Consider the following 22,903-nt stretch of genomic DNA (forward strand, 5'->3'; position numbering starts at 1 on the left):
GCCTGCCCCCGCGGAGCCGCTGCCCTCACCTCCCCGGGCCGCGGGCGAGCTGGGAGGGGGAGGCGCGCCCTCCTTGTATAATCTCCAGGCGTCGCACTTATCTCTCCGTGCACCCGGGGACTTATCTCACCAGAAGTCGGGGGTGAATTTGTAGAACAAACCGTGATACGCCCCCACCCCAGAGGCGAGGTGACTGTTCCAGTTCAGGTAGGGTGGGGGCGTCAGCGAGGGTGCAGGGGAGGGAGGGAGGGAACTTACGAAATCAGACCTGTCGCCGAATTGATATCTGTTACCGCAGGTCCCTGTCTGGGTCAGAGATTTCCCCAAACCCACATTTCTCGCTTTTGCGGGGGTGGGGGTGGGGGCAGTGAGTTGGGCCGTCCCTGCTTAGATGGAGGGAAATCTTGGGGGAGAATGTCTTTTACCCTTCCTGAGTTGAGAGTTGCCTCGAGTGGAAAGGAAAGGAGAAAGGGCTGGTTTCGGGGCCTAGGGGGTTAGGAGACCCAAGGCTTGGGATGTGTGTGTGTGTGTGTGTGTGTGTGTGTGTGTCTGCGTAGACAGTCAGAACCATGCTCTCTTAGTTTGCCTTGTGGACCCCCCAAACCCCCAGCCCCCAGACTCCAAAATCGGAGCAAGTGGAGGGTGAAAATGCACTTCTTTTGTGGGCCAACCGCCTCAAGATAGGGGCGGAACTTTTGAGGCGACAAGCTTTTCCAGCCTCGCATTTTTGACGCACATGGTTAAGAGCGCTTGGCGCCAGCGCTGAGAATTCCCTAAAGTCACCAGAGAGAATGGAGTGGTTCTTCGAACTCCGTCTGGCTCGCCATCTCGCCCCTTTCTTTCCCTGTCGGCCTTTCTCTGGCGTCCTCTGGGGTCTCTCTGCCAGTGGTTGAGAAGAGAGAAAGAGGGAGAGAAAAGCAAGAGGCGGTAGGGGCCCGGGGTGTCGGCTCACTTCTCCCCCCGCACCACCACATCCCGCGTCCCTTAGCGGCCCGATCCTGGAGGGTGCGAGAGGCCAGGCCTTCCCCCTCCTTACGCCGTCCACCGAGGTCACCGCAGGGTTTCACGAGTCTCTGGAGGCCCACACCCACCCCCTCCCCCACGTTGCTCGCCGCCTGAGCCCGGGGGCAGCGCCGCGGCGCTTTGAGGAGCGGCCCCAAATCCCCGCGATCAGGTTTTGCCTGCACTCGCCAGCCAATCTCTGCCCGGCCGCTGGGAGTAGAAGGAAAGCAGTTCTGCTGGCACAACGTGACTGACCCCCCTCCTCACTCTCTCGGTGCCCCAAGCGTCCAGATGCTCGGGAGAGACATTTCCACCAGGGCCTGGGCTTCCTGGCCTCCCTACAGTCTTGGACGTGGGAAGGGAGCTTGCTAATTTTACTTGTAAATATCTCGACTTGCCTTTGGCCCCAGAGTGGACCGAGCGGGATCTCTGGCCCTCACACCGCCCCCTCCCTCAAATGCCTATTTTTGCCCCTTGCTCTAACTACCCCGGGATCACCCTAGTTGCCACTCCGTATTCCCACTCCCATTCCTGCTCGCAAGGGGTGGGGGGGTGGGGAAGAGAGGAAAGTTTGCGGGGTCTGATTCGAAAATGTCCACCTCTTGCTAATGGTCTGCAAACTTCCGCCAATTATGACTGACCTCCCAGACTCGGCCCCAGGAGGCTCGTATTCTGCAGGGAGGCCGCGGCAACTTGGGATCAAAAGCGGGAAGGTGCGAACTCCTCTTTGTCTTTGCTGGGCCGTCGCGCCCCCCTCCCGGTGGGTGATAAACCCACTCTGGCGCCGGCCGTGCGCTGGGTGATTAATTTGCGAACAAACAAAAGCGGCCTGGTGGCCATCGCATTCGGGTGAAACACTGGCCAGCGCCTTCTGGAGACTTGCGCCAGGCCTGGCAGCCAGGGGAACGCGCAAGCCTAGCGCGCCCCAGGCCCGCGGCATTCGGCCCCAGGCGCGGGGTCTACACGGCCTTCTCTCTCCCTCTCTCTGTTTGCAGACCCCCTCGATAGTCTCTCTCTCCCCGCCTCGCGCTCAACAAAAGACATTTGGGAAACACTGAATGAGTCTTCCCCTCCGCAGAGTCTGAGGAGCGGTGCTTTAAGGGCGGGAGAAAGGAGCAGGGGGGCTAAAGTTTGGATCGCAGGGGACCCACGGAACTTCTGATGGCCCCCAGATATTCCTCGCACCTTTTTGCAGGCCTGATTTTTTTTAATTAAACCCACCTCTCCGTGTCTGTAATGCCTGCAGTTTTAACGGCCAAGCTGTGTGTGTGTGTGTGTGTGTGTGTGTGTGTGTGTGCCGATGGTAAAGTGGGGAAGGGTTAGGGGAACCTCAGAACAAATTTCCTATACACACACACAAATGCGAAACCAAGCCACTGCCCAGGCCACGGACGCAGCAGAAAAGCTAGCTTTGCCAAAGATCGCCCAGGAAGCCTCTGCTGGATCCTACTTTTCCCTATGGCACCGCCTGCCTCAAACTATAAGGGGGACCAACCGACCCTTTGGTGACCGAATGGTGTTTATCTGCAGTTTACAAAAAAGGGGGGGGGGAGATGGGGGGAAAGGATGGTGGGTAGGCGGGGTGGTTTACTTTGGCAAGTTTGCTGTAAATATTCTCTTCAGCATGTGTGAGGTCTGGCGAGGGACTATTACACGCTTATTCCCTCTTAAACTTTCACCCCCGTTTGCTGCGGAGCTTTTTTCAGTCCGAGGTGTCGCTAAATTGGAAACTCTGTTGACATAAGGACATCCCTGTTTCTCCAGGGGTCTGAGGCCTAATTAAGAAGTTTCCTACAGTGGTCAGTCAATATGCAAACTTTTACTGGGGAGGGGCTCTCTGGTCGCTTGGCAGTGTAGGGATGGCTCCCTGTTTCTGCTCAACTCCCCCCCCCCAACTTTGGATCTAGGCTTTTTTTTTTTTCTTTCTTTTTAATTGACCAGCTTTGAAACTAAGTGTCCTATCCTCCTCCGGCTCTCCATTCTGCTAGCTGGGGATTTGATTTTCTTACCCGGATCCCAGGGAATTTGCTCCCCCCACCACCCAGTGCCTCGCATACTGTTTGTGATTCCTCCTGCGAAATGCGCTAGCACCCCTCTCCCCACATTAGCACTCTCGTGCTACCCCAAACCTTGACTCTGCTACATGCAGTTATGGACCCAGTGGAGGATCTCTGCACAGACCAGGGAAGCTAGATTTTCCTCCTGGAGCTTTGCATTCACTGCACACACACCCCCATCCCAAGTTTGCTTTAAGAGCTCAGTTCCTCCCTGGACAGGAGGCTGCAAGATCATTCAGTTTGATGGAGAATTAGCCTCCCTATCTTTCCTCACTCTGGGGGCAGGTACAAGCCTCTTGGTTGGACCAGAGCACCCATTTTTTGTTTCTTCTTCTTCTCTTCTCTTCTTTCTTCCTTCCTTCCTTCCTTCCTTCCTTCCTTCCTTCCTTCCTTCCTTCCTTCCTTCCTTCCTTCCTTCCTTCCTTCCTTCCTTCCTTCCTCTCCTCCCTCCCTCCCTTCCTTCCTTCTCTCTCTCTCTCTTTTTTTGTTGGTGTCCCTGTCTCTCTGTTCATCTTTCAGGACTGTGTGACTGTAGATCCATGTGATTTTTCTTGCTGTGTTTCCTTGAACTTTCTCTTCTCTCCCTTGCATCTGTCTTGTTCTTTTTGTTTCCCCTTCTTGTCTGTCTCTACCCACCCACCCCCAGCCTTTACCTTCTCTTGTTCCTTCTGTTTCTGATTTACTCTCGTTCCCACTCTTTCTGCCTCTTCTTTCCCCCTTTCTGGTTTCTCTGGCTTTCTTGGCCCTCTCTAAATTCTCTCCTGCTTTTCTGGATTTCTGGATTGCCTCTGTATCCCCTCCCTACTCCCCATCTTTGTCAGTAACCGAGACAGGCTAGAGCTAGCTCTTCTTGGGGTTCAAACTGGCACCTCCCCCTCATGCCCTTGGCTAGGAAGAAGATAAGGTGTCCTGAGAGATAGAAATGGGTTTGGGCCCATTTGTTTAGGCTGGAAGTATCCCCCTCTCCTTTTGGGATCCCCAAAGTCAGCCTCCCCCACCCCAGGATCTCTCCCCCTCCCTTTCTCTCTCCTTTCAAAGGCAGGAGCCCAGGGTGAGAGGAGACTACCCTAAAGCCTTGGCTCCTAGTCCCTGCCTTGCCCCAGCAGCACAGGGCTTTCCTGTAAGGCACATTTCCCTGTCCTCTGACAGCCCTCTAAATTATTGATCAGGGCGATTCAGTGCAAGAGTCTGAAGCGCGCGCACGTGTGCGTGTGTGTGTGTGTGTGTGTGTGAAAAGATTGTCAAAGTTGTCTAGCTTGGGGAAGCAGTATTTTTAGTACGGAGGCTCACTTTGGCGCCAGTTGGTTTATGCTGTTTCTAGAGCATCATCCGTTATTCGCTTAATCCATGCTTATCATACCTCCTTTTAATGTAAATATGGTTTTGGCAGAAACAAAATGGAAAGATTTCACCCTCTGCATTATTCTTATTAGCACTTACCTTTCATCAAAGCCGATCGCCCTGGAAAATGGCAAATTTGTACATGGCTAGTGATTTAGATAAGTTTGAAGGGAAACAAGGGGGGGGGGATGAAGAGTGTGTGTGTGTGTGTGTGTCTGGGAGGAGTGCCTTTTATACATCTGTGAAGGGTTTCTCTCTCTCTGTCTCTCTCTCAGGAAAAGGAACTAATTGTGGTTTCCTAATTTCAAACCAATCTACATCTTCAATGTTCTCTTTGTGTGTTTTACCCAATTACTTAAAAAAAAAAATAACGCACGGACTTTTCTTAGTCCAGCAGAAATGAATTCATGAGGAAGAGGCCGGAGAATTTTTCCTCCCGTCTTATCTGACCCAGAATCAGCAAGACGCAGGCCAGAGCTGGCTTGGCCCTCAGGCACTTTGACCACCCAACACCTTTGTTTATTCAACATCCTCTTTCCAGATTTTCAGTCCAGACAGGTAAGGGTGTCATTGGTCCCTCCGCGATTAATGCCAGGAATCTGGCTTGTGGGGTTGAGGTCTAAGGGACAGAATCCTTTAAAAAGGTGGAGGAAAAATACAACGGTACACTCTCCAATTCCCAATGGTAGGTTGGGGGGTTTCCTCTGACGGGGAGAGCGGACTGCCATGGTTCCCCGCTCCTCCCCGTTTTTATGCACCGGTGGTGGTACTTGGTGCCAGGGCGCGCGGGGGGCGGGGGGGGGCAGTGGGGCCTCGCCCTCTGAGAGCAGCCGGGCCTGGGGAACAGGGAGGTGCATCAGCGAGGGGGGCATGGCTAATGACATTCTGCCACCGTCAGGAAGGTTGACAGGGCCAAGAAAGATCGGCTCCTCCAAATCAGCTGAACTAACTGTCCCCTCCTAGCCATAGACACGTTTTCTCAATTGGAGCACAATATCCATTACTAGTTCCCGTACTGGGTTTCAGTTAAAGAGGGTGAGAGCAGAGAGGGAAGGCAGGAGATAAATGAAAGAGAACTGTGGACACAGAAGGGGTGTGTGTGTGTGTGTGTGTGTGTGTGTGTGTGTGTGTAGCCACTCCTTGCCAGCCATACATACAGCCAAAGTGATGTTTTCATGTCTCCCCAACCCAGGAGCAGATAACACCCTCAGAGAGTCTTTCATATCCAGCGAAGCCCCCCAGATGTAGCTGTCCCTGGGGGACCTATGGCTTTGAGGAGGGGTTTGCCTTCCCTCTGTGCGCATGGGGTTTCAAGGACTGGAGGGGTCTGAGCATTTAAGGTTCCAAGTCTTACTGTCACATTGAAAGCTGCTAAAACCCCTTCTCCCTTGTACAATCCTATGGAAAATGGAATTTTGTGGTTCTCTGGCATGCCTGGCAGGTAGCGGGGACTCGGGAACCTGCTGCTAAGGCTAGGGTGTGAGCCCTAGATTCAAGATCCTGACTGCAGGCCTGGCCTGCCCCTGAGCGGCTGCACACCCAGGGAAACTTCTCTGGCCAAACTGGCTCCTCACAATCTGGAACCAAGCTCCAGCCCCTCCACCACTCTGTCTTCTGTGATCACTGACCCTGGACCAGGGCCACTCAGAAAATGGGTGTTGGGGAGGGGGAGGCGTCGCTGAACCCCAACGTCAGTCTTCATTACCTGACAATCTGCGTAGCCACTGCCTCCACCTCAAAAAAAACTTGAAGCCTCAACAGTGTGTCTTTAAGTCGGAGGTGCCTTGCTCCCAAACGAATCATCCCTGTCTCCAAAGAGTACACAGCAAATCCTGCACGAGTTGTGTACAATATCCAGGGAGCTATGGGGGGGGGGGTGCTGGAGGGATTGTTCTCTGTCTCCCAACCTGAGCTTCAGGTTTGGGTGACAGTGTGACCTTGGCGACCCCAAAAGCCTTTAAATGTCCCCAGCTTGGGGTCTGAATACCTGAGAGTTAGAGAAGTCTCTCTTTTCTTTTTAAAATCGTATTTATTTTTAAGAGGAAGAAGAGCGAGGTAGACACGTAGACACACACACACACACACACACACACACACACACACACACATACATAGAAAGAGGGAATGTTTGGAATTGTCCAAGCCCTTTTTTAAGAGTTGCTTTTGCTGGCGCCCAGACCTCAGTTCATTTCATCTCCAAGCCAAATATTAAAAATCCTTCTGGCAGGCGGGCGGGAGGGCAGAGAGGAGCGGCCTTCCAGATCCAGGAACCTTCCCTGGCAATGTCCTTTCCAACTTTCCCTTAGAGAGGGAAAACTTGCGCCCCCCACCCCCACCCCATAAGTAGGGTGAGGCAGCGACAGCCCAGAGCGCCCCATCAGGTCCTCTGGGCGATGGATTCCGCCCTGGGGTGCTTCCCCTACCGCCGCACCCGCCTTACCCGGGTTCCAAATACGGAAGCTGGACGTGTTCGGTGCGGCTCCAGGCCTCGCCCAGCGCGGAACCCGAGGAGACGCTCGCCGCCTCGGATTACACCCGCACCCGGCGGTGGCGGGGTCGAGGCTCGGGTCCGGCCCGGCCCGCCGCACCGGCCGGCGGGGAAGGAAAGGAGGGGGTGTCCCTTGTACAGGCTGGCCTGCCCCCGACGAGGAGGTCCCGCCAGGCCCGGGAGTCCCGAACCGCGCGCCCCGGCTCCGTGCGCGGGTTACCTGCTCTCCCTCCGCAGCTCCCGGGGCGGGGCGCGCGGGCTTCGGGTGTGAGCGCAGAAAGCGCGCGGGGCGGTCCGCGGAACGCAGGCCTTTCCTCTTCGAGAGCTCACACTAGGGATACCAGGGTTCGGTGAGGAGCACCCCCCCCACCCCGCCCCAACACCCAGCGCCCGAGTGGCCTTTTTACCGCAGTGATTCCCATCTCCCCCTCCACTCCTGCTTGCAAAGGACAAATCCGGGGTGGTTAGTAAAGACCTTCAGCTCAGGGGGTGCGGAGGTTCTCCCCAAATAAAGGAGAAATGTAGCCCTCTCGGGCTCTCATACTGGATGGAAAAACAATTGCAAGGAGTTAGCCTCCTGGGGAGGAAAAACAAGGCCACCGAGCTGAGTCCGGGGAGAATCTTCGCGTACAAAGAGAGGGTGGGGTGCGAGGGAGCGTTCTCCGCTCCCACCGCTGGGGTGTGTTTTTACATGTTTTCTTAACAGCAAGTTCTATAAACAGGTCAGCCCTACACTGCCAGCCCAGGGTGGTGGAGGCTGTGTCTGGCTACGCGTGCAGACGCCTCTCTTTCCCGCTCGCCCCCCTACAAGCCAAACGCTCTGGGGGCAAGGCCGGGGAGGGGGAGCGCTGCCCCCCACTTCTGACTTGGAGGCTACAGTCGCTTTTGAAATAGCTCCTCTTGTCTTCAGACGGTAAAATATGAGTTCCCCACATGTCTGACTCTGGTCTTCTAGTACCTCAAGCAGGGTTTGGGTAGTGGGGGGGGGGGCTGCTCTAATTACCTCTGCGCTGAGTGGGGGTGGGGCGGGGGGATTCTCTCTTTTCAGCCCCGCGCTGCTGGGGTGCCGGGGCGCATTATTAAACCCAGACGCTCCGTCCAGGAATTGGGGCCATCAGGAAAAGATTTACAATTAAGCCAATTGGGGCCGAATACAGCCATCCAAGTTTGCAGGTGTAAATAATGCCTTGCTTTTTTTTTTTTTACCCTTTCCAAGCGACTTCATTTCACCTCTCCCCCCACTCCCCACCCAGCTCCCACCCCTCTAAGATTCTAGTCCTTTAGAGGAAAGTAGGGAGGAGGAAGACCTGTGGGCCAGAGTTAGGATTTTTCTATTAGACAAGTTAAAATATGATGTTGCACTCACTTTTATGTCCTCGTATAGTGCCGTGAATAACCAGGACAACTCCTCTGTTTCATTTCTCCGTCTAGAATTGGAGAATTGTTGGAGTCACTGAAAGGCCTTTTGAGTGTGGGTTATGACTTATTTTTTATGTTTTTTATTTTTAGGGAATAAGACAGATTTCAATAACAGGGATATTGGAGTTGAATTATTATAAACTTTTTTAGTTGGAGAGATTAGGTGAAGGAGAGGTAAGGAGCCAAAGAAATCCCCTGTAGTTGGGATATCAGAAGATTGCCCCAAACCGAATCTGAAAGAGAGGAGGGCCTGGCTTTCTGAGCTTTCTAGGGCTTCATTTTAGATCTCCCTAATGTTTGGGGAGCTTGCTGAGCCATGTATGGGCCCAACTTAAAGGCTATATTCCACTGCATTATTTAAATGTAATAGAATATGCGTGTGTGGTTCCAAAATGTCCTATGTGGGTACAAGTGTGTACATATGGACATTCCAAGTAGCCCCAAATATGAAATTAAATCTCAGATTAAAAAGTACATTGCAATCACACCCCACGGGCAGACTCCCATTTGATCAATATAGACAGAATTAAATTTGTTTTGCAGCTCCGCAGCTACTCCTTTTCTCTCTGAGCAATAAAGTCTGCCTGTTACAAATTACCAGGGAATTGGAGAATATGTCCCCCCCCCACACACACAAACACTGTTGTTGGGTATTCTTAGTCTTGCACTAACCCGCTCAATAATATATGTAATATGTGTGTACACAGGCACTTTTCCAAAAAATTAGCGATAACATTCTGGGTGTATGAAGAATGGTGTTTTTCTCCCTCTGCATTTAGGATTCGGTGTGCGCTAAATTGCCACTCTGGACACTCATCTGGGGGAGGGGGATGGACGCCCACGGGGATCGCGAGCAGGAGGTTTTCCAGGCTGGGTTGCATGCAAGGGCAGGGAGTCAGAGCGCCTGACTCCAACCAGGATAAGGTCATAGGCGTAGAATTAGGAAGGCAGGACTTAACACGTCCGTTCCCAGCGAAGGGCGAGCAGGAGTCACCCAGCCCAGGATGAAACCCCCTGAGCCGCCACAGGAAGGTTTCCAGGCAATGGCGGTGCAAACACCCTTTTAATTTTTTCTCGTTCCTTCTTTTCTTTCTGCTCGCCTTGAAAAAAATTCCCTGTCCAGTGCATATGTTGGGCATAAATAAAAGGGGGAGGGTGGTGTTGAACGCCGGGTGAACCCGAATCAGCCTCAAGCAGCGCGGGAAGTACGTGGGGAGGCATAAGAGATGGATGTGCCCTCATCTGGTTGGTGGGGGGAGGCAGGTGGGTGGAGGAAGGGACTGCTTCCCCCTTGGAAACCTGCGCTCCTCGCTTCTGGAGAAGCGTGCCCGGAACCTCTGCGGAGGGTGCCCCTGCCGTCTCGCCGCTGGATGGCGCTCGGGGGAGACGCGGCGGCGGACAGCCGACCTCTGAGGGCCCCGCAGGGCCTGAGCCAATCTCCACCGACGCGCGCGGGGTTGGGACCTCAGTTTTGAGCTTCCGCAGAGGCAGTTCCGGATGCACCAGGAGGCCAAGGCTGTTCCTGGAGGCTGGGGCGGGAGAGGATCACTCACAGTCTGCCAAACCTGGAAGTTGGATGCAGAGAGGCTAGGCTAGACCCGGGATGTGGGGGAAGGGGGTTCTCAGCGCAAACTGGCGCCTCATTTCTTAGGCGCCATCTGTACTAGCTCTTGTTTACCGGGAAAGGTGTGTATGCGGGGCGGGGGGTCTGGAAAGGACAGCCAGATAGGTGTGGAGATGCAAAACGGGTACAGGGTTTGCAGAACCCCCCAACCAGTCCCGCGTCCTCTTTTGCAAAGGCCAATCCGGTGCTCCCCTGGTCCGGACATGCTCGGTTGAAGTCGGAGTGCCTGGTCTTACCAGCCTGAATTGTACCTGGAATTGGGAATGTCAGGGTTGGAGTTGCACCCCGATGTAATGGAGCCCTCATTTGGAGAAGTGTCGCTGAAGGCGCGGAGGACCTCTTACGCAGCCAAAGGAGGAGCTGTGGCTACAGTATTGGGAAGAATAAATTCATCCAGCACTTGTTGAGCGCTTACTGTGTACCAGGCACTGCGTTAGACTTTATGATCTGGTCAAAGTTACTTAAAGAGCTAGAAAGAGAGAAAAAAATCAACCATAACCAAAGAGGTTTATTAGCCACATGGTCCAGCTAGGAGAGTCTAATATTAGGTCTCTACTTTGTAAGCTCCTAGAAGGAGAAGACTGACTCATCCTACGTCCAGCTCCGATCACAGATCACAGTGTTGGCAATTGATAAGTGCTCAGTGGATAATCTTTCAATAGAGGAATAAAAGTCAACGAAGAAGGGGAGAAGGACTAAAGGGGCTTCTCTGTGCATTTGGAAACAAATAACTGCTCCCAAAGTGCATTTTTAGAAAAACAGCATCAATCTCATTTGATGTTCCACAAACAGATTCTGATATGTAAAGCGAAACAGTAAAAGGGCGGTAGTGGGAAGAGAAGTTTGGCGTAATGGATAGAAACAACCACTAGGTCATCCCACAAATATCGACTGAGGGGCTTCTTGGTCCAGGTACCCTGCTAAGCGCTGGAGACACTGGGTCCTGGCTGGCTTGATGCTCATTGTCCTGAGCCTTATTCACTGCGATGAGTATATATAAATGTACATTTCCATTTTAAAGATGAGGAAAGTCGAGGTCCAGGAAGGGTGGGGTGGGAGAGGGCTTCTGTCCAAAGCAAAGTCTCGGGCAGGAAGGTCAAATTCAGTCCAGCCTCAGCTTTTCTGCCTGCTGGGGGAGGTAGGGCCAGGTGGTTTTCTGCTTTCGGGAAGAGGCAGCAGCGACGGGGAGCCCTGAAAATCTCATCGCGGGCTCCCGGCAGTTTTCAGAAGTAAGGAGCCTACACACCGTTGAGGCTTCGCAAAGGACTTCCCCAGATCTGCTCCCCACAGCTCTGAGCTTGGGGCTGTGCTGAAGGATCTAACCTCTAGACTCTATCATTCGTTTCTACCAGGCAGCGCCTACACCTTGTCTAGCTAGGGCTGGACAGTGTTGTCGCTCTTCACGGACAGAGAACTGTGGGACAGATAGCTAGGGAGTCTGGGCCAAGGTGACATTTGCTAAAAAGTGACAGCAAAGAAACCTTTACAACCCCTTCCCCGCCAGGATTTTATGCTTCTGGGCAGACCCCCCCCCCCCCCCGCCTCCTCCTTAGTACCCCAATGACCAGCGCAGTCTGTTACATTCAGTGTGTTCATCAATTGTTTGTTGATTGAATAAACTAATCCTTCTTTGTTTTTTTGTTTTGTTTTCAGTATAGCACAGAACAACAACAACAACAAAATGAAACAATGATCAAATAAAGGGGAGTAAGGTGAGAAGCTCGGTTTCCCGTTGCGCTGCCTGGGGGTGGGGCCGGCTTGGGTCACCGGCGCGTTCTGGCGCAGCAGGGCCACTTCCCCCTTGCTTTACAAAGACGGCTGTGATTTCCTTGCATTTTTATTTTAGTCCTAGAGTTCGTTTGGTTGATCGATGAAGGAGACAAGTTGACCCACCGTGAGGTCAGTACAATCGATGAGGTCCCCACAACCGCTGGGAAGTCACCGCCACTGCTGCATGCTGGGTTCCAATTGGAAGCTTTCGGGATTTGGAGTTTCTCAATCCCCCCCGCAATCAGTATTGAACTGGAGGGAGGATGAGGGTAGGTGGGTGGGAAGAAGGCTCCAGCCCCCTCCGAGTAAGTCTCTGGGTCCAGCAGGCGGGGAGAGCGCTCTCCACTTGCACCCAGCCCGTCGAGTGCTGGAGAAGCCCACTGGTAGATTTCGTTCTGGAGCGCCTTGGCCTTGGAAGCAAGCACCAGGATCGTTGCGCAGCAGGTCTGCGCTCCGTAGCCCTGGCTTCCTCATCTGTGAAACGGGGTTTTTATGAAATGCTATGTATTGAAGACAGCATTTGTGAAATGCTCAGGTGGATGATAATGTTCTAAGAATTTTCCCACCCATCCGCTCATCAAATACAACAGCCCGAGGAGGCAAGAGCCTTCTCAGTGAGTTCCACTGAGGAAACTGAGTCATGCAGAGACACACAAAGACTTGCCCCAGGTCCCACAGCTAGTTAGTCTCTTCCGGAGCTGGGTTTCCACCTGGGGATTGTCTATGTTATTGTCTGGCTTTTAACTGGGAGGCGGGACTGCCCTGCACGCACACACAGTAGGCACCGAGTGGTCACCTGTCTCCTTTACTTCTTTGCCCTCTACGGGTGAGAAATTCCATTTAACCCTTTCCCAGGCTTATCTGGAAACTGCGTTGGCCCATGGGTCCCTTCCTTCGGGAAGCTAATGCAAGCAGCTGGGCGGGGTGGGGGGAGGAGGGAGTGGGAGTCTGACAATCCTTCTTAAACTCTGGCAATCCAGGGCTTTCAAGACTTTTTTTTTTTGGTACGAAGGAAGGGGAGAGAGAGAGAGAGAGAGAGAGAGTGTGTGTGTGTGGAATCAATATGGTCCAGACAGCCCTTCACAAAGGGGCTCCAGGCGGGCGCCTCAGCCTCACGGCCCCCGCCCCACCGCCCGCGGCGAATTAATTGGGCCCTGAAAGAAGGGGCGATGTAGCTTCCAGTTAATTAGTCAAGAAATGAATCAAGCCCCAGCAGCCTGGCAAAGGCCCCTGGGGCGCGGGTTTTGTGCATGCCAAATTGGTCGGTGGGGCGCTCCCCTTGGGCTCAGTAGGGCCCGGTGGGGAACAGAGCTGGGGCGCCTCTGGCCGACCTGCACCAGGCGCCTTGTGCCCGGAGCGGGTTCGCGCACTCCCTCTGGCTCTCCCTTCCGTCGTCTGCTTCTCTGTTTCTGTATCTCCTCTCTCGCTGCTTTTCCCTTTTCCTACAGGGCCAGAGCCTTCTCCGGTTCTCCCCTGCTCCCTGAACTTTGCTTGGGTTTCCTACCCGGGCTTTCCCTTCCTCCTCCCTGCCGCGCCGATCCCCAGGTTCTCCGTAGGAGACCCGTCGTTTCTCTCTGAAGTCCCAGTTTTGGGGCGCCTGGGTGGCTCAGTCGGTTAAGCGTCTGCCTTCGTTGGCTCAGGTCATGATCCCGGGGTCCTGGGATCGAGCCCCACGTAGGGCTCCCTGCTCAGCTCCCTCCTCTCCCCACCTCTCATGCTCTCTCTCAGTCTCATAAATAAATAAGGTAAAAAAAATAAAGTCCCAGCCTCAGCCTAGTAGGATCTGGAGCTGGGTGGTTTGGGGACAGCGCTGGGGATGTTGTGAATCCTTGACTTAGGGATGCTGGGTGGAAATGAGCCCCGGCTTTGGATCCCTGAGGCCTGCTGTGTGTTCCTGGGGACACGACTCTTCATCCTTGGGTCACCTCCCATCAGTAGCTCTTAACGGTGGTTAGGAGAGCCCTCTAGGTGGTTTTGAAAGGGCTTGGTAACCGGTCATCTGTGTCCCCATATGATGGGGCCTTAGAATTAAGGCAGACCTGCAACACATGAGCAATGATTGAGCACCTGCTGTGTACATTCCTCCTCCAGTATCTCCAGTCATTCCCTGTCAACCCAGGCAGGGAAGACCAGGGTGTTTTGGTCCAAAGCAGTTCTGGTGGAGGGAAGGGAGGGGAGGCACAAATCGTAAACCCAATTATTTCAAGGTCTTTCTGTGCCGCTCAGGGCTCAGAGTAGCGAAGTGGTTTTGCTGGAGGCACCCCGCCAAGGGGAGGCTAGGCTGAGGGTTCTACCCTCCAGGGAGGCATTGGGCCGGGGCGTCTGGATCTTTTGTCCGCGGGGCCTGGGCTGGCCCGGAATGTTTATGGACAGGCCAAGGGTGGTCAGAATCACCTCGGCTCCTCCGCTGGGCTCAAGGCCCGAACCTTTCGGAGTCTGCATTTCTCTCCCCTCTTTCTGTCTTTCTAGCTCTGTCTCTGCTTTCGTCTCTCACTCCCTCAATTGCACATGGAATCCGGACTCTGAAGTGGAGCTCAGAACGTCCATCTGACGCCTCCCGCCAGGATCCGAGCCACGGAAGCAAACCGGAGTCGATCCGTGCCCTCCCTGCCGTGCCCACCGCCCAGCCCCTTCCCAAGCCGCCTCCAGAAGGTCCTAGACTCTCGCGGATGATTTCGGTGAACGTATGCGTTCCCAACGGCAGCCCGGACCCGCACTTTTCCTTCCATCTTTTGCTGACTTGGCCGACTTTGGCTTCACTCGCGGCCCAGAGGTGCCTGCGCCGTGCTTGGCTCGGCTCCCGTCTCTCGGAGGAGGCCCGGGACTGTGGTTTCCGCTCGCCACATCCCTGCCTGGCGCGCACGCAGCAGCTTGGCGAGCTTCCCGCTCGCGCTCTGCGCCAACCGCTTTGGGCCTCAGTTTCCCCGCTGCTTTGCGGTTGGCGAAGTGCCGGCCACACGGTTGGAGGAGGAGGAATGGAGAATGGATTGGTTGGTGGTGGGAGCGCAGTTGCAGCGTGTGAAGGGGCGGGGGTTCCGGACGAACCCTGCTTCCTTTCCCGCTCCCCTTCACCGTGGACTTCTACCCACCTCCACGCACAGAAGAGGAGACGAAAAGCTGGTGCTGTCTCGCTTGCCACCCTAGGAATGGAGCCCACCAACGCCAGGACCCCAGTCTTCTCTAAGGGCCACCCACAGGCTGCCTGAGCTCAGTCGGCAGTGTGGGTGTGCCGGGCTGTAGTCAGGACAAGCTTGGTCCTAGCCAGCAGGTGCACGCTTGGGGGTGCGGGGAGCAGGTTCCCGTGTGGCTGCCGGCTCCGCTGGGATGGGACTGCTGCTGCTGGCCTTGGGACATCTGCAGACCCAGCTGTGGTTCACCACGCCTCCTGCTGAGCTTTGAGAGGTGGCCTATCAGAGCCTTAGAACTTCCTATGAGTCCATTAGCCCTTCTAAGCCTCAGTTACCTCCTCTGTAAACCAGGATAACAGGTCCTGCCACACAGCACGTGGCAGGGGTAAATGACATTGGGTGCGTACATTGCTCAGCCACACCTTGGCACATAATAAGTGCTCATTAAATATTAGCTGTTTGGACGCCTGAACTCTCTGGGCCCAGTCTATTCATCTCATCTACTCTTAATACATACTTAGTAGCAATCATATACACATACTCAAAGTATATACTATATATATTTAGAGTTCTGAGAAGTATTTATCCGTATATTCTTAGAAGACTATCTAGCACATATTAAGCCCTGTCTCTATTAGTATTCCTCGCACCCAGTTCTGTTCCCAGCTCTGCCTGAAGCTCCGTTACTTGCTCTCCTCCCGAGTAGCCACGGAGGTGAGATGCTTTCTCAAGCTTCCCATTCAAAGTTTAATGGCCCTGTGGGTCCCCTTCCCAAATCCCGGGATCCCAAAACTGCAAACGATCCCAAAGATAAGAGTGCTCACTTGCTCCTCTTGCCTGAGAGTTAGGGTCCCAGCTGGGCTTAGAGACCAGATGTCCTGAATTCAAATCCAGGCCTTCTCCATCACCCCGACCCCGACACCAGGCCCCAGGTCTTCTCCACCCCCCTGAGGTGAGGGAAGGTTTCTCAGATCTATTGAGGAAAAAAGAGTTTGTGGAGGATGAAGGAACAACGTTATGGGGTGGGGGGGAGCCTTGCCCTCCATCAGCGAGGCAGGGCTGTGTGTGAAGGCATTTCAGGCGCAGGGTGGGGGCCCAAAGGCCTCTGGGCTCTCAGTGTCGCTGTACGTGACTGAGGTCCCCACTCCCAGGCCCAGGCTTGTAAACAGCTAGAGAAACCCACTGTCCCCTTCCCCAGTGCTCTGGGGCCCTGCAAACCGTGGCAGGGGCCGAAATCGGCCTGAGAACTCCTGGGTGTGGGGGAGGGAGGGGGAGGAGAGAGAAGAGAAAGAAGGATGGAGAGACGGAGGAATGAAGGACAATGACGGGGGGAAGTGGGTGAGAGAAGGAGGAAGGGGACACTTGGGGAGAAGGGGGCCAAGAAGAGAACAGAAAGAGCAAGACCGGAAGATGCCCGGAGACAGAGCCCCTTGCACACCCGGAGGGGCGGGGAGGGACCTGGAGGAGAGCCAGGGCAGGGGGAGAGAGGCAGTGCGGGCACCGGAGACAGGGAGACCTGGGCAGGCGGAGTTGGGGTGGGGGCGAGAGGACTAGAGAGAGAGAGGACCAAGTGCAGAGACGGAGGGAGCCAAGGAAGGCGCATGGGGAGGGCATGGCCGCAGGGAGACAGGAGCGCGGGGGAGCGCACAGCCCGCCATCACCCCGGCCCGCCCTCCTGCTGTATTACTTAACATTCGGAGATGATCTAGCACCGTATAAATGCCTCCATTAAACCATGATTGAGCTGCTCCAACTGACCAGTTCCCCAAATAGCCTCCCGCCCTCAGGGAATATGGTTTTCAAAACCATAGAAAGCATCAGATACCAGCAACGAAGCAGATAAGTTATCATTCATTAGGGGTTTCCAAGGGCCCCCTACAAGGCCTTGGGGGTGGGGGTGGGGAGTGTGTGGCGAGAGCCTGGGGGCCAGCAGGGTGCAGGGAAGACGCTGCCTTTCCCTCTTTTGCTTGCTGGCGTGGCATCCAAGCCCCTCTCCTCCCCCAGCGCGCAGTTGCTCAAACCCACAAGGAGGCTTTGGTTGGTGGGGTCTAGTTGGCCAAGAAGAGGAAGCATTCCTCTGGAGGCCTCCAGATTCCCAGAGTGCATTTTGTTGAGATGGAGAGCAGCAGGGCAATTTCCTAGAGGCTCCCTCTGGAGAGGGATGGGGTGCGGATGGTGGGGAGGAGGAGCTCCCATTAGTCCTGGGAAGGCAGCTCTTTGCTCATGGGGTGGGGGGCCGGGGAGATATGAGGAGCAGGGTTCATACTAGCCAGGAGGCTGCCTAAGGTGAAGTGCCCCCTCCCCAACTCATCATTCCACGCGGTGCCAATAAAGCACAGCTCCTCTTCCCTGTAACCATGCCTCCTCCCTAACTGGCCTCCCAGTCTGCCCAGAAAGGTATTTTAAAAGAACATTTTTATGGTAGCAAATAAAAGGATTTTTTTCCTTTTTTTCCCCCTCTTTTCTTTTCTTTCTTTTTTTTGTTGCAAAGGCTTGTGTTTGCTCTGCTTTAACAAACAGCTGATAGAGTTTGCTTTAAGGGAGCTAAAAAAAAAATTGTACCCACAGGGCAGGCCAAGCATTAACTGTGAACACGCACATTTGTGTGTGTGTGTGTGTGTGTGTGTGTGTGCGTGTGTGTGTGTTTAGGCCTCTTGAGCGGGCTTGCAGTAATAAATGGGACCTGCTTCAGGTGCAGAAAGATGGGAGGGGTATCGGGAAGGAATGCATGGACAGATTTACACCTGTCCCCACAGCTGCCATCAACAACACTTACAGCCTCCAGAAGTGACCCTTGGTGCCGACTTGTCTGGAAGCCATCAGGGTTAGTTTTGAAGCAGGAATCCTCAAGTGGACCAGAGGGCCAGCTCTAGCCGCCCCCCCTCCCGCCCTGTTGCTGTCCCCAAGTGCTGCCCAGTGGAGTAGTCTGTCTGCCTCTCTCATCCCTCTCTGCCCACCAGCCCCCCTCCCGCCCCACTTCCTCTGTCAGACAAATACATCATTGACTTTCAGCTGCCTTTGGTCCTGCCGCCTAATGAGGGCTGGGCAGGGTGCAGGATTTGCAGGCAGCGCGCATCATGGCCGCCCTCCTCCCTCCTCCTAGGAGCTGGGTCTGGCCCCAGGAATCTGTGTGGGATTTCTGACTCCACCCTCCAGCCAGTTTCTGCCCCCTGCCACCAGCCCCACCCCACCCCACTGGCCAGACAGTTGAGTGACTGATAATATCCAGATGCCTCTGGAATCTTGCTCCCAGTCTTTCCAGCACTCTGCCTGGTCTGCAGAAGTGGGGAACAGTGGGCAGCAGACGTCCTGCCCTGAGACTTGTTGCCACCTCTCAGAGGTTGATGAAAGCCCCACTCAGCTGGGCCCTTCAGGACGGGGGACCCTGGAGCCAGGACACTCAGAAGGCATGTTTGACACCCATGCTGGGGACGTGGAGTCCCTGCCCCTCTACCCCTGGCCCCACAGAGGTCTAGGAGGCTGAGAAGGGGCAGACTGCAGAGAACGCCACAGGGAAAGGCCCTGCGCTTTGCCCGGGGAATTAACAGGCACTGGGCGAGCCTCTGGCCCCCGTTCCCTTACCGGTAAAACTGGGGGTGGGAGGGAGCATTGTGCCACAGCACACTCACATTTTACAGATCCTGGTACCGTCTTCATAACGATTTCCTTAATATGTATTTTTATAATCGACTCTCTTTTTCTTTTTTTTTTAAGATTTTATTTATTTATTTGAGAGAGAGAGAGAGAGAGAGCACAGAGGGAGAGTGAAAGGGAGAAGCAGGCTCCCCGCTGAGCTGAGAGCCCGATCCCAGGACCCCGGGATCATGACCTGAGCCAAAGGCAGACACTTCACCGACTGAGCCACCCAGATGCCCCGTCGACTCACTTTTTCAAAATACCCAATTTGTTGAAAATGAAATCTTTATCTAGATAGTATAAATAAAGTCCCCCTGCCTCGCTTCCCAGAATTAGAAGGGAACCGGACCGTGATAAGCAGTGAAAACAAAGCAATGTTCCAGGGTCTCAGGAGACGGAGGCCCGCAGTCTCCTCCATGATGATGCAGGGCTGCCATTCGAAGGGGCGTTCAAGCCGGGTTAGCACCCACCTAAGACTGGACTTAATGGGAGGGTCTGGGAGAAGACGGGGAGGGGACTTGTTTTCTTCCCCTGTGATTCAGAGCCATACAAAGCCACGTTATGCTCCTACACGTGGACCCCTTTGGACGTTTTGGGGGAACACCTCTCAGTGTGCTTTCCTGGAGCTTTTTCAATAACACAGTAGCATTAATGGTCATTTCGGGTGTCTGGGCTCTGCTACCATCTTTCTCTCCATCACAGTCAAGCCTTCCTTTGCTTCATTTATTCCGTCACCAAGAAGGCCTTCACCACCTTGTGGGGCCACGGACCTCTGGGGCAACCTGGTGAAGCCTACAGATGTCTCCTCAGCATAAGATTTTTAGAAGGTATAGAATTACAATTTTAAAATAGAAGCCATATTAAACACCAAAGTAGAGTAACACATATGTTCCTTAGGAGTGCATTCAAGAACACAATCTGGCAACGGCTCTAGCACTGTACTTTTGAAGTCAGGATGAGCAAGACAGCATTTCTCATCACACCTGTCATGTGAAATGACAATAAATACCTGTGGCTTCACTGGTGACCAAGTTGCCATCACCACGAACCCTTCCGGGTGTGGTCACCTGCATTTATAATGGGAGAAAATCCTCATTTCACTTTGAGCTGAGGAAGCATGAAAAATGAATGAAATCCCAAGGTCACAGACCCCTGAGTTTGACCCATGGGCTCCCGCTCTCCTGTAGGAGTCTGTTGGAGGGCACCAGGGCAAGGACCCCTGAGGTGTACAGGGAAGGAACTGGGCTCTCGGTCTCGGTAGGGACAGAAGAAGGTTCCCATGAGAAACAAGCTCAGCTTTGGAAGCTGGCACAACTTGCTGGTACTCTGAGCAAGGAGAAGAGGAAAGCCATGATCAACATTTCAAGGGATATTTCTCAATGGGCCCAGGCTGGATGGAGGGCTGGCCTGGGGCTATGTTGGCTCAGAGAACTGTGCCTGGGTAGGGAAGCTTCTCCTGAGAGTATCCATCAATATCCCCATCCCAACGTTCTGAGCAACTCTGGCCCCTCTAAAACCTCCGTTTTCCTACCTGGATAAAGGATCCTGGCCTGCCTTCTTCTCTCTGATCATACCAGTCACATCTGCAGCTCTTTTGCCCCAAAGGATCTGTGGACAAGTCCTACCTCAGCATTGGATAATCCCTTCATAAAGATTAAGTCGGGGGAGCTGATACATTTATCTGCCTTTAAACAAAGCACTTAGTCAAGCATCTGCTCAGGGAAGGGAAGTTGCAAACGGCCCCAGGATAGTGGCACTCACTGTCCTTGGTGCAATACAGCTTCTAGACCTCTGAGCTACCGGGACAGGTATGTGGAGGATGATTTAAGGGAGAGCCAGAATTAAGAAAGCTGGAAACGGTTAGAACTCCCTCAGGTAAATTGGGTGTTGCTTAAAAGTGAACAGAGTGGATTCCAGTGGATTCCAAGGTCCCAACAAAACAAGTACAAAAACATTTATGGGCCAACTACTTTGTGGAAGGCCTCTGCCCTGTTCTTTGCTTGTGTTCCAGATCTCATATTCATGCATTCATTAACTCACTCATTCATTCAGCAGATGTTTACCAAGGGCCGACTGTGTGTCTCAGGTTAAGGAGATACCAATGAAATACCAAACACAAAAATGATGGTCTGCAAGGACCTTTGAGTAGGGGACAGAATGATCACAAACAGGTAAAATAAATGTTTGATGGTAATGAGTCAGAGGGAAAACAATCAATCAGGGAGTTATGAATGGGGGCTGGTGGGGTTTAATTTTAAGGGGCGGTCAGAGAAGGCCTCACTGAGCTGGTGACTTTTCAGCCACGACCTAGGGGAGGTGGGAACAAGCCTCGGGGATGACTGGGGAAGCGTCATCCTTACTGGGGCAAGAGACCCATCCTTACTGGGACACCTTCTCCAAACTGGACTCTGAGCCGGGCATTCTCTATCTGCTGTCTTGATCATTCTAGTAGTGCCCAGAGGTAGATACTGTTCTCTTCCCTATTTTATGGTTGGGGAAGGTGAGGCTCGGAGAGGTTAAGTGACTTGCTCAAGGTCATTCTAATTGCAGAAGGCAGAGCAAGAACTGGAACCCAGGACCCAGGTTCCCTTTCTTCCAGACCAGGCTGCCTGTGACACATTCCTGGGAAGACAGAAGAAATGAGAAGGCAATGGAAGAATGGCAGAAGAACACCTAAGAGTAAAATTTGCTTGTATGAATCATTAACCCAGCCTTATAGCTAGCGAAACAGAGGCCCAAAAGGACAAGTACTTGTTCAGGGTCACAAAGGAAAACTTAATAGCTAGATGTCCTAGCTCATCAGTGGCTCTTTTTCTTGTCTTGGCACCGTATGGCAAGTCACTCTGGTTCCCTGAGCCTCAGTTTCCTTATCTATAAAATGGTCATATAATGGTCAAACCAATCATATTAATTTTCCATAATTGCTGAGCAGGAAAGACAAGATTACTCATGAAAGAGAATTTATTCTTTTTTTTTTAAGATTTTTTATTTAGGGGGGCCTGGGTGGCTCAGTTGGTTGAGCGACTGCCTTCGGCTCTGGTCATGATCCTGGAATCCCGGGATCGAGTCCCACATCGGGCTCCCTGCTCGGCGGGGAGTCTGCTTCTCCCTCTGACCCTCCCCCCTCTCATGTGTGCTCTCTCTCTCTCTCTCTCATTCTCTCTCTATTTATTTGAGAGAGAGAGAGTACATGAGAGGGGGGAGGGTCAGAGGGAGAAGCAGACTCCCCGCCAAGCAGGGAGCCCGATGAGGGACTCGATCCCGGGACTCCGGGATCATGACCTGAGCCGAAGGCAGCTGCCCAACCAACTGAGCCACTCAGGCGCCCAAGAGAATTTATTCTAATGCTTGGCACAGAGTTAGTGCCTAAGAAATAGATTTCTTCATTGCTTCTCAGCCAACCTGTTACTTGGCAGCATTTGGTCCAGAGTTGAGGTGAAGTGTCTGCTGATTTTCATGGTCTATGCTAATGGTCTCCAAACCTTTTTTTTTTTTAAAGATTTTATTTATTTATCTGAGAGAGAGAGGAGGAGGAGCAGAGGGAGAGGAACAAGCCGACTCTGCACTGAGCACAGAGCCTGACACGGGACTCGATCTCATGACCCTGAGATCATGACCTGAGCTGAAATCAAGAGTCGGAATCTCAACCAGCTGAGCGACCACCCACCACCTAGCCTCAATCATGATCAACTCATGGCTAATCTTGTTGCATTTCTCCCTACAGTGGATTATTTTAATGCAAATCCAGATACCCCATTATTTCATTTGTTAACACTTAAGTATGTATCTCCATAAGAATGAATTAATGAATTAATGAATAATGAAATAATGAATTAATGAATTAAAAAACCCACAACCACAATACTGTTATCACACACACCCCCAAAAGACAATGATTGCACACTCTTATGAACTATTCAGTTGGTACTCAATGTCCTCTGGTTGTTTCCACTCTTCTTCATGATTTCATTATAGTTGGCTTATTCCCGTCACAATGAGGACAAGGTGTCTACGCTGTGTTTGAGAATGAATCTCTTACACCCACCTTCCACTTACTGTTTTCCCTTCAAAAATGTTTAAACTGAAGGGCGCCTGGGTGGCTCAGTTGTTAAGTGTCTGCCTTCAGCTCAGGTCATGGTCCCAGGGTCCTGGGATGGAGCCCTGTGTCGGGCTCTCTGCTTGGTGGAAAGGCTGCTTCTCCCTCTCCCATTCCCCCTGCTTGTGTTCCCTCTGTCTCTCTCTGTCAGATAAAATCTTTTTAAAAAATGTTTAAATTGAAATAATGGAATCATTCTGGCTCTTACCGTTTGCATCCTTGTGGTGTCCATTTGCTGTGTTTCTCTGTCCCCTGTATTTCCTGCAACCTTGTGGTTAGGAAGAGATGTTTGAGGGTTCAGCCTTGATTCTTTGGCAAGACCACTTTATAGATGACGGTGTA

At 53.0% G+C, this 22,903-nt stretch overlaps 1 long non-coding RNA gene across 1 annotated transcript; it reads left to right on the top strand.

Annotated features, from left to right (window-relative positions):
* Positions 1–30: 30 nt before the first annotated feature.
* On the top strand, positions 31–15,291 carry LOC113912677. The gene is made up of 5 exons (XR_003516926.2): positions 31–207; positions 4,790–4,958; positions 11,585–11,643; positions 11,778–11,830; positions 14,171–15,291. It is a non-coding gene; the product is annotated as an uncharacterized LOC113912677 (long non-coding RNA).
* The last annotated feature ends 7,612 nt before the right edge of the window (positions 15,292–22,903 follow it).

This window comes from Zalophus californianus, chromosome 14 (assembly GCF_009762305.2).
Source record: "Zalophus californianus isolate mZalCal1 chromosome 14, mZalCal1.pri.v2, whole genome shotgun sequence".
NCBI classification, from domain to species: domain Eukaryota; kingdom Metazoa; phylum Chordata; class Mammalia; order Carnivora; family Otariidae; genus Zalophus; species Zalophus californianus.